A 12379-nucleotide genomic window follows, 5' to 3' on the forward strand; every position below is an offset into this window, starting at 1 on the left:
ATCCCTTTCCTGGAGGCCTAGCCTAGAGACTTCAGACCCTCACAGTAGTTCTGAAAGCAAATTTCTTATAATAAATCTGTGTGTGTGTGTGTGTGTGTATCTGTCTGTCTGTTCCTCTCCCTCCTTTGTGTATGTCTGTTATATATCATATATTACATATTATATATGTGTTTGTGTGCATTAGATGTGTGTGTGTGTAGATAGAGAATTAGTTAGGGTGCAACCAGAGAGGTAGAAAATATATTCAGGACTGTGCCTGATCCATCCATCTTTAGGGACGGTCTTTGGAAGAAGTGTTTTTGGTTTTGGGTTAGATTTTGGGGGAGAAGGGGGAATGGTTGTTCTGCAGATAGTCACTGAAGTTATGAAGAGAAAAACTGAGGTTAATGATAAAAGGAATAAATTACATCTGCATTCTCAAGAGCTTCCTTGGGGCTGTATTTTTTTTTTTCCACCTGATTTTGGTGGATCCAGTGTAAAGAGGACAGCAGTTGATGGATCTACAAATTGGCCTCAAGTCCCCTCTCTGCCTTGTACTGCACAAAAAGTTGCTTTATGGGAGCAGAACTGTATATTACAACACAGTACTGCTTATTTTAAATGGTAATGCATCACGAAATAACTGTGATCTGACTATAGAAAAAAAATTCCACTTTTAATCTTATAAACAATATGGAAAATGACTGTTACTTGAGAGTTTTTCCCATTGAGCCATTTATGAAACTATCTGACCCATCGATAATAGTCTATTTAGGTTCATTAACCTAAAATTTCATTCATGAGGCATAGTGGAATGAGCTCTAAAATTGTATGTTAATTATTGAAATATGAGTTTCTATAAGCTCATTAATTTTCAAAAGTTATTTAGAAACCCTCAGGGGTTCCATTAACCCCATGCTGTAGCTACATTCTGCAGGCAGGGAGTAGAGATTAAGAAGACCACTTCTATTTATGTAACTTAGAGGTTTGGGGTCAGCCTTGAGTTTGAAGTCCAACTCTGCTGTTTATTATCAGTCTGAACTAGCTAGAAAAACTCTGCCATAGTATCATCATTTGCAAAAATGCAAAAAATATTTATAGAATTGAGTGCTATGTGGATTAAATACAATAGAAGAAATGTTTTAAAAGAAGTGAAATTTATCCCTTGTGTTATTTTATGGGATTTTGTAAGCTTTTATTTGCAAATGAAAAGCCTTTCCTCTAGTTCTAAAATTATATTTACCTATGTAGATCTTTACTATGTCACAGATCAGAGTTTTTCCTGTGTTTGTCTTTTTCTAATGATTCTAATGATTTCTAATGTTAAGCTATATATATAGTACATGTATGTGTATATATGTGAATATATGTGTGTATACATGTGTATTTGAATCATATATATACTGTGTGTGTACATATATATATATTACCTAAAAGTTGCAGCAACATAGTTCAATATGTTTTTAGGCTTGTCCAGTCAAACTCTGTAGAAAAGAAGATTGATTGAAAGGAAGAAAGAGAGAGAGAGAATAGAGAAATTACCATAATGTTGATTTTGAGAAGAAATCTTAGGTAAATTAGTGACATAATAGCAGTAATTTGTTTTATGGCCTCTATAAGCCAGAAAGAAACCCATTTCTCTGTTATCAGGATTCTCATGAAAAGATTTCGGTAGTATTCTAGAAGATGGAAAGATGTGCCATTTCCCCTTGCAAATTAACTTTATAGGTTGGCATCATAGGGATTTACTTGTTCTGCATAATTGAAAAATTTCAAGCTTATTTTTTTTTATTCTGATGTTAATCCCCATACATTACATCATTAGTTTTAGATGAAGTGTTCCATGATTCATTGTTTGTGCATAACACCCAGTGCTCCATGCAGAATGTGCCCTCCTCAATAACCACCACCAGGCTAACCCATCCTCCCACCCCCCTCCCCTCTAGAACCCTGTTTGTTTTTCAGAGTCCATCATCTCTCATGGTTCGTCTACCCCTCCGATTTCCCCCGCTTCATTCTTCCCCTCCCGCTACCTTCTTCTTCTTTTTTTTTTTTTCTTAACATATATTGCATTGTTTGTTTCAGAGGTACAGATCTGAGATTCAACAGTCTTGCACAATTCACAGCGTCAAGCTTATTTTTTAAGATATTTATTTAAGGCAAAGGATATGTATCTATCAGGATAGCCAGGTATGTTATATTAAGGAACAGCCTCAAAATATCAGTGGCTTAAAGCAGTAAAAGTGTATTTCTTGCTCTTGCTGTCCTATCTCATGCCTAGTCTCCAGGAAAGAGAGCCTCTGTCTCTCTCCCTATCTCCCTGTCATTTGGGGGCTCCCTGTCATTCCTCCCTCTTAACCTGTGAATATATACAATCGCTGACCTAGGAGTAGAGAAAGATGGAGAATTATCATCAGTGCCCACATGTCATTGTGAAAACAAGTCATGCAGTCACTTAACCTCAGGGTTTCAGGGAAGCACAGTCTTGTGTGTCCACAGAGAAAAGCCAGCAGAGTTGCTGACTCTCACTAAGGACTACCATGATGACCAGTCTTGCATCTTCAATGTCATCACAGACCAGTAGAACAGGCAACGTGGGATTAGATAAGCCTGTTATTTGTGTAATATTCAACACTTTATTTTATTCTCTGTGATTTCAATTGCAGTGATGCTTTGTTTCATCTAGCAATGACTTCTTTTTTAAGATTTATTTATTAATTTGAGAGAGAGAGAGAGGACAGAGGGAGAGGGAGAGAAATCCTCAAGCAGACTCCCCACTGAGCATGGAGCTATATGCAGGGCTCCATCCCAGAACCCCAAGATCATGACCTGAGGTGAAATCAAGAGTCAGATGCTCAACTGACAGAGCCACCCAGGCCCCCTCATCTAGTAATGACTTCTGAACAAAATTACCATTTACTTTTTTCCTGGCGATCTTATGAATGAAATGTTTAAGTTTTATTAAGCTCAGATGAATGATTCTAAGTATAATTGTTACCATTTTGTTTCATACTTAATAAATGTTATTCAATTCTGAGTCAAAGTAGCAGACAACATGTATGAAATGGAACACACAGAAAGTATACTGGACCTTCACTTCATTCTGCTAATAGGAAAAAGTTTATAATCTTTTTTTTTTTCAGTCTGCACTGTCATGAAGCATCAAAAACTACCCAAACATATCCTAATTTCTGGATATTCTATTTTTTGGACAGTAATAGAGAAAAAAAGTAATGTCAAACTTTCCAAAAATGTTGCCAAAACTTTTGGGGGTCAGCTTGGTTGAGAGAAATCTAGTTTACCTAAGCGTGTCTTATACAGAAGATACACATTGTATTACTTAAAATGTCATTATCATGCAGAAAGCAGAAGAAAGTGAATTACAGGCTTATTTGTAACAATGTATACATTTGAAGTGATAACATTGTTTTCTTTTGAATGCTTAACCTTATAGTTTATACCATCATAGACTTTGAAAATAAATATGAAATCTAGTTAATTGAGATATATGTTTGTTTATAAGAAGTATGAAAGCCTCTAATAGAATGAGTGTGAGCCCTCTTTCCCACAAAATCAAATATGAACACTTTTGTTTTAGTGTCAATATGTGTGATAAGGAATGTTTTGAGGGTAGTAGAGGATTGTATCTACCTCAGGTAAGAGAATTGAAACTAAGGAATGATGCTTTGATTTACTTACAGTTCATGGATATGTAAGGCCAATTGTTATACGTTTTTGGAAAACACAGACTCCAAGGATCTGGTTCCTGATTTCAAACTTAGGAAAGCCGCAATATCTGATTGTTAATATTCTTTATTCTTCATTCTATTAAAGAAAACAAAAATTCTAAGGGTGCCTGGGTGGCTCAGTAGGTTAAGCATCTGCCTTCAGCTCATGTTATGATCCCAGGGTCCTGGGATCGAGCCCAGAATCTGGCTCCCTGCTCAGCCGGGAACCCACTTCTCCCTCTCCTGCCCCCCGCCTCTGCTTGTGTTCTTTCTGTCAAATAAATAAAAAAGAAATCTTAAAAAAGAAGAAAGAAAGAAAGAAGGAAAGAAAGAAAGAAAGAAAGAAAGAAAGAAAGAAAGAAAGAAAGAAAGAAAGAAAACAGTATTCCCAGAAAGTCAAAGGAAAGACTTGTACACCTGGCTGTATTTGCCAAATATCTTTTAATATTTTAAAATAATTATATGCCAGTGCTATTGCTTTTTTTTTTCTTAAAGATTTTTTATTTATTTATTTGAGAGAGAGAGAATGAGAGAGAGCGAGTACATGAGAGGGGGGAGGGGCAGAGGGAGAAGCAGACTCCCCGCTGTGCAGGGAGCCCGATGCGGGACTCGATCCCGGGACTCCAGGATCATGACCTGAGCCGAAGGCAGTCGCTTAACCAACTGAGCCACCCAGGCGCCCGCCAGTGCTATTGCTTTTATGCCGATTTCTTTTTTCAGTTTTACAAGTGACTTTCATTATCAATCATCTGAAAATCTTCTGAAGCACTCATGCATTAATTTTTAAATGAAACTTTCTTATACTCAGGCTCTGTGTGTAAATCAGATCAGGAATACTTTACACTCAGGCTCTGTGTGTAAATCAGATCAGGAATTTTATGTTTTATTTTTGAAACCAGCTGTATCTTTGTGCTCTACCAGTCTTAGAAGTGGATCTTTGCCTAGTCTTTCAATGATAGGAAAGCAGTGGACCTCAGATTTAAGGAGTGGTGGTAACAAGATCAATTAGAAAGGCACCATTGCTTCTTTGTTCTAGATGCAATGTATTTTCCAAAGTCATCCCTCACTGTAAAGGCATTTCTGAGTCTTTGTCCATTTATTCTGAGAGGCAACATGGCTCAGTGGTCTGAAATAACAGGCTGGAAGATCAAGGACTGTGAGTTCTGGTATTACATAGAAGAAAAAAAAAAAGAAAAAGTGTTGCTTGGGCTTTTGAGATGCCTTTAAAATGCTTCTTTAATATTGTGTTCCATTTATTCTTTCCTTTCTTGTTACCATTCAGGTGGCATTATCATATGGGTCATGGATACAAAAGTAAAAGTCAAGGCTGCCCCAATGACTAAGAAACACCATAGGAACACATAGAGATGGATCTTGCAGAGACAGCAGCTTCCTTCTTGTTTGATTAGCACCTGGAAGATTCTCAAAATAGTTGAAAAATAAGTATTGGCGTAATAGAAGGAATGGGATGCAATTAAGAATCAAGGCTCAGAAAGCTGGGTAAAAGCAATGTGTTATTGCAAAATTGAAACTATGGGGATATTTATGTAATGCTCATTTAAAATGGAGCATGAGGGTATGCCCCAATTAAGATGTCCATTCCCTTCTATATTTCCCTAAAACTGTCAGAATAAGTCATTCCAATATCAGGTTCCCTTTGCAGATCATATGTAAATTTTAGTGTGTTCTGCTGAGTTATGTTTGTAATCATACATCATTTTTTTTCTCTTTCATGCCTGATGTGGGCTTTCAACATTCTAAATTTCATGAAATTAAAAGTGAGGAAGCTATTCAGTAATGGCATAAATTGAAACAGAGCCAAATAAATGCTGAGTAGAAATGAGCTTCAGCAGTTTCTGACAGATCAGAGTTGGATTTACTACTCTAATTTATAAGGCAAGGCCAATATAAGGCACTCCTTCCCTTCAACAATTTCTTCAGAGAGCGGAAATTATTTACAGAGCCACAATCTGCGTCTTGCAAAGATTTTCTTTCTGTTGCTTTTGAAGGCCTCCTTTATGACCCTAGAATATAATTAAACTCAGTTGCAGTCACGTATATTTATCTGTCCTCTGCTAATAATGAGTTTTTATTTTAAAGGATCCATAGTAAGATTTCTGATGTGATTTTAAGTGTTACACATTGTGAGGAAGAATTCTATTGTGTACATATGATAGAAATTGCCAAGAGCTTCATCAGTGCCACACTATATATTTTAAAAGGCAAACTGTTTCTGCAACTCAGTCTATTTTTTAATTCCAAGACAGGTGATTTTTTAATGTCAAAGAAACTCTAATCTGAAATAATTTAGGAACTGGAAGCAATAGGAAATAGATGTGTCATAGAAGTGTAAATGCCATGATTAACATGTTTTCTTCAGCCTTCCTCAGGAAAAAAATAAACACATGTAACTAAATGATGCATAAATCTTATTTACTTGGTGTCCTGTCCCGGTGAAATCATATCAAATTTGTCAGCTTGGAAATTTTCTTAAATGTGCTAAATTCTTCACTTTTGCCTTACTGGAATAAATGTCCTACTTCTGTTAGTAATAGTTCACAAAAAAATTGTAATGCAGGCTTATAAAATTTCAACATTTTGGCTGTTTTTGATCAGCGAACATCCATTGTGGAACAGGCTGTCTAACATGTTCATGGTTGATTTCTTTTTCAGAAGTCTTAAAGCATAAAAATTATTTTTATGAACAATTTTAAAACTGCAAACACTTCCCTAGCTACAAAACAAGTTTCGTGGCTTGAAAATGCTGAAATCATGGATCTTCATGTTGAAATTCATAGAAGTTTTATAAAACGGCAAAGTTTGAAATGAATTCTTGTTAATCAATTCAGTTTATGTGGTTTAGGCCAATGTTACCTTCACAGGATTAAAAAAAAATCATTAATGATAAAAAATATTTTTAGACTAGTAAGCATTCAACAAGTATTAATTCTCCCTTTAGATTAAACATCTTCTAATCCAATAATTTTCCAAATGTAGTAATTTCATTGCAACATCTCTGATAGGTATCTTGGAAATCAACGGCATTCTATTTCAATCTTCTTGTTTTAGAAATGGAGAAACTATTTAGAAATAGTCCTGTTGAAGTGATTAGACCAAGATTACATAGCTAAGAGCTGATCAAGTACCAGAATTTAGGGGTTTTTTTTTTCATCCAAAATCTGTAGTATTATTTTCAAATGCTTTTCTTTTGTCTGTTTCTTTAAATAGCATTAAAACAACTGAAAGGAGCCTATTGGAGCTAATGCAACAAAATAGAAACAATGATCTATGTCTCATTTTTATTATAAAATGTATATACTTCCCTTTTCAGCATTTGACAAGAAATGTCTTTGTTCTGAGGCTGCCTGCCATGCAGGTGTACACACATTCACACACATGGGCATGCACCAGACTCTAGCACAGCATTCTGTATTTAAGCTCATCCCAACTTCCTGCCTTTTGTCCCCTGTCCCCTGTCTCTACTCCACAATGCTTCCAGTTCAATCTTTCTAGACTAAAAACCTGACCGTGTTTCTCCTCCAATGAAAATTCTTTCAGTATCTCATAGATGACATATAAAATATTTTTTGACAAAGCCATTAGTCTGCTGTTGAGCCAAATTTTGTTCCAATCTCTTCTTGATTTCTTTTAAAGAAATTTTTATTTTGGAGTAAGTTTAGACTTACATAAAAGTTGCCATGATAGTACAAGTTCTCATAGACCCCCTCACCCAATTTGCCCGAAGGTAAACATCTTATGTTACCATGGTATAGTTAACAGAACGAGGAAACCAACGTTGGTACTGACTCTTAACCAAACTCCTTATTTTATTCAGATTGTGCTAGTTTTCACCTAATGTCATTTATTAGGTGAAAATAATTCCCAGATTCACCCCCAGGATACTACACTACACTGTATCATCCTGTTTCCCTAGTCATTTCTGGCCTATGACAGTTTCTCAGTCTTTCTAATTTGTCCTGACCTTGATAGTTTTTGAGTGCTAGTCAGGTATTTTGTAGAATGCCCCTTAGTTTGGGTTTAGCTGATGGTTCCCTCATGATTACACTGGGGTGATAGGTTTGGGGGAAAGCATTACAGAGATGAAGTCTCTCTCTCATCACGTCATACATCATAGGAGTACGTGATATCAAAATGACTCCATTAACCTTGGTGACTTGGTCAAGGTAGTGTTAGAAAGCTTTCTTCCTGGGAAGTTACTATTTTGTTTTTCCTTTCCATACTCTATTTGGAAGTGAAACTGCCCATACTCAAAAGGGTTGGGAGTTTTTTAAAAACTCTATCTCCTAGAGGGGGAAATATCTACAAATACTATTCTTCACATATATTTGTTTCATACCTTGGGTTATAATCTAATACTGTGTCATTTGTCTTACTGTTTGAATTGTTCCATCTTTGGCCATTTGGAGCTGTTTTTGGCAGGTGAAGTTTCTTTGGATTTTCTGGCCTGACAAAACACTCCAGGCTCATCTTGTGTATTTGCTACCCTAGCCCTGCAATCATCCTCTCCTCCAAGAAGTTTTAGGTTATTTTATAGGGAAATGAAGTTTAGTCCTTGTACTATTTACCCCCAATTTGTAGCATTCTGTCTCAGCACTTGTGCGTAGCATTTGTTTGTGCTACACTTAACATCATGTTTCCACAAAGCAATTAACATTTTCATAGCATTTTCAAGTCTAATAGGATATTCTGACAGAATTTCCCACTGTGTAGAAAATTTCTGCTAAGACACTAAAAAGGACCAGGATGCCCTGCATTTTAAATTCAGAGGACCTCCAAGGATTGGTTCTCATTCACGATCAGGCATTTTTCTACAGTTGTTGCTATAAGTTATGAGGACAGCTCCATAACCAAACTACCCAACTTCCCAGCCAACAGAAGAAGAACCCTGCAAAGAGGGGGGAAATAATTAGAATTATTAGAGCATACAAAAATGTTTTTCTTTTTTTCCTCCTAGATATTCCCTTTTCTCTCCCTAAAGCCAAGTTAAGGAAAGTCCAAGAGGATCCTTTATGATGTTCAGGTATATCTAAAAGAAGAAAATGTGGCTGACTTCTCTTCTGGTGCTTCCCCAACACACTCCCCCTTTTTGCTATCTAAAACCATCCTATCCTGGTTTTACTTAAGTTTTTTTTTGGTAATGTACTCATCCCCTGAGAATGAATCATGATGGTTCTGGGCCAGTTGGTCATTTCCTTCCCCTTTGCCAGTGATGAGTCTAGATGTGGTCATGTGACTTAGTCATGTGACTTAAGTCCTTGATGGGACTCAGGGGCTTCCTGACAAAAGTGAACACTGCACAAGAAGGTCCTTTGGTCCCCTTCTCTTGCAGACTGTTTCAAAAGGATGCTATTGTGTACGAAAACAATGCCTAATCCTAAGTCTTGGGTAATCATCATAAGTACAAAAGTAAAATGTATAAGAAAAATAATGATAAAAGATATCTAGTTGCTTGATGGTATTTTGAGTCCACTGGCCTCTGGACATCCCATTAGGCAAACAGTGAATGTTAGGATCATCATCAGTGGAGTTTTTCTGATTATTATATGTCAATATAGAGACATTGAGAGCTTTTCCCCTGGATGAATTTTGCCGAGCTGTAGAACCTTCAGACTCCCCTTGGTACTGCTTCCCGAGCAGGGATTCATTGGAAAGAGTTCAAGGAGTCCAGGAGTGTGTCCAGTTGTCTCATTCAGACCCTTTTGTGCCTCGTCAGTGCTTGACATATGTGTCCTGAAGGTGGGGAGTATACTTGTACATACAGTGTCATCCCTTTTCTGATCCACAGACTTCTCAATGAAGATCTACTTTAGCATCCCATGGCACGGTGCTTGAAGGAACTGTCATATTTTGGATCTGGGAAGGCTATGAGGATACTCCTCACCCCATTCCAGTACTCTCTGGTTCTCCAAGAGTGAACAAGAGGGCCTCATCTGTTCATATGGCTCCATATGGGGGAGCCCAGAGGTACAGATGAGCATGAGCTATAGGGATGCTCAGATGACTGCTCTGTCAAAGATGGTGAACCCAACCTGGACAACAGACCAGGAATATGAGCTGCTGCAGGGCCAAAGGGAGTTAATGCTGTTTCTCTGAGGAGGAGTTCCTCAGCAATGGAGATACACAGTGAGGGTGAACAGCTGGTCCCCCAAATCAGACACATACCACCTATCTGGAGACAGTTCCTACAGCAGAGGCCACCAGCACCAGATGGAATCAGCCAGACTAGCATAGTCAGTTTCATAAGGGGGCCTCTGCCACCCAGCTGTCTGCCGCATACCCTCCTTGTCACACCAAGGTTCTAGGAGCACAGCTCCAGGCTGAGCTCAGGAAAGAGAAGAGCTGTGCTCTAAGCTGATTATCACACTCTAAATGACAGGAATGAGTGGCATTACATCAATAAATGATTACACTTGGCATATTTCTTTTCCCTCAGACTGTTCATTTTTTTGAGTGAGGAACCATATTTTTTGTTTTATGTCTGTAGCCTCTTTTTAAGACCTCTCAACCTGGGATGGGGGGAATGGTGGTGGTGGTTATTCTTCCTCCTTTAGAATGTTGAGAAATGAGTAGTTTTTGTTTTGGGCTTTTTTGTTTTTTTGGTTGTCACTATGACTAGGGAATGCTCAAGGCATTTAGTTGGTGGGAACCAATAATGAATTCTAAATGGCGTGCAAGATAGTGCTCCATGGTGGAGAGATGATTGAATGAATGAATTTATCTATCTCTTGTTTATATAATAAATGAAATCAAAATTTTTTCTAACAATGGAAAACATGGCTTCCAGAACAAATGAAAAGGGATTTTGAAGTCTTTAAAACTCAAACATTAATATAAAAATAAAGCCACATTTTAAAAAATAAAAATAAAGCTATATTTTATATAGAACAAAGAGGTGATCTACTTAACCACCTTCTGTAGTCACATTTTAACGTGAATTTTGTTAATTTGTTTACTAGAAGACAGAACATACTTTTAATCAACTCAAATTACAAATTTTCTTCCTTTAATATATCTCCTTAAGGATCTCCTCATAGTATAGCTCATACATACGCTGTCCTAAAAACAGAATTCCTATCCAACGTGCCACTTTCTTCCACATCCAACCTCTTACTCGGTGTCCCTTCTTTGTGCCCCTTTTCAGTGCTATCTTCAATCATCCAAAATCTAACACTGCTGTAGGGCTGCGATTAAGAGAGTGTGAATCCAAATAGAAGCTCTGCCCTGAGTTTTATTTTTGTCACTCAACATATTCAGCTTATTCCATCTGCATGATTGCTGAGCCTCTGAGAATGCTAATTTCTGAAGCTATTCTTCTAAGTGCAAGGCTCTTCAGGAAGGATGAGGCTGCCCAACCCAGTAAAATGATAGGAAATAGAGGGAGTCAGGGAGCTGAGAGTGCTGACATTTCTTTAACAAAGTCACTACTCTCTTCTGTGAAGTGTCAATGTCTTGGTCTCTTTCTTCCTGCCAAAACTGTGCACGTATGGGACTCCAGCCTTCGTTACAAGGGGAGCCATGACCCCCATCGGGCCACCATCTGTCTGCTTGGAGCAGGTGGTCTCATAGGGAAAGCAGCTCACTGTGGTTATAGCTCATTAGAAGATGTGCTGACATTGATTTCAGGTCTTTGCATTCAATTATTTTCTTCAAGTCTGTTTACCTATACATCGAGGGAATCTGTGGTATAATAATAGAAAAAGACATTTTCTGTGCTATAAAGATATTCTAATACACAATGGAAGCTGCTGGTCTGACTTCCGAAGCAGCGCTCAAATAGGGGACACATCTATTTCCAACATTTCTGTAATACGAAATATTCAGTGAGCCACCACCTCCCACCCCAAACAAAGAGGTAAGTATTTGGCAAGTTTTCAAAGTATTTTCAAGGTAAAGATGCCTTTTTTTCTTTTCTTTTTTTTTTTTGCCAGAATTTGAAATTCCATTTTCTTACTTAAATCTGATTCAAAACATGACTAGAAATAGTACAAGTACTAGCATACTGGGACATTTTAATTCCTCAAAGTTCCGGCTGGAAATTCAGCAAAAACTGTTTTCTCTTGGCACTTCCCAAGAAATGGCCCAGATTTAGGAACAGGCGATGAAGTAGAAGAAAAATAGGGAGCCCAACTACCTCCAAAACAACAGTAGCAAGAAGAGCTATCAAATGTTTTGGTATCTAAGGTTCAGCTTTTTTTAAGTTGCAACAGGAGAGCTGTCTCAGTTCCTGAGACTACAGATGGATAAAAACAGATTTGGAGAAAGGTGGAGACTTTCTTATTCCCTAGTTATAAAACCAGCACCCGAGGGAATATTTTACTTTATCCTAAAGCCTTTAATCCCCTGCCCATGCCTCCCTAATGTCCCTCACCAGCAAATTTGCATCGCATCTCGGAATAGGTGGTATGTAAATAGGGCTCCCTGAACACATTTCCTCCTCCTCCACAAAGCATCACTCCAGAAGAAGCACAGTGGTTTAGTTTACAGCTCAAAAAAGCCCTGGTCCCTGCTCCCCTGGCCACTGGCTGTTTTCCATGCCCCTGACAATTATATATATATCTGAATATTCTAAGAATCAAGTTTTAATGCTCTGTCGTCATTGTTCAAAAGTACATTTGTACGTGGTAGATCATGAGCCTGTTTTTTTTTTTTTA

Source organism: Leptonychotes weddellii, chromosome 5 (genome assembly GCF_054177405.1).
Source record: "Leptonychotes weddellii isolate Sample4059 chromosome 5, ASM5417740v2, whole genome shotgun sequence".
NCBI lineage: Eukaryota > Metazoa > Chordata > Mammalia > Carnivora > Phocidae > Leptonychotes > Leptonychotes weddellii.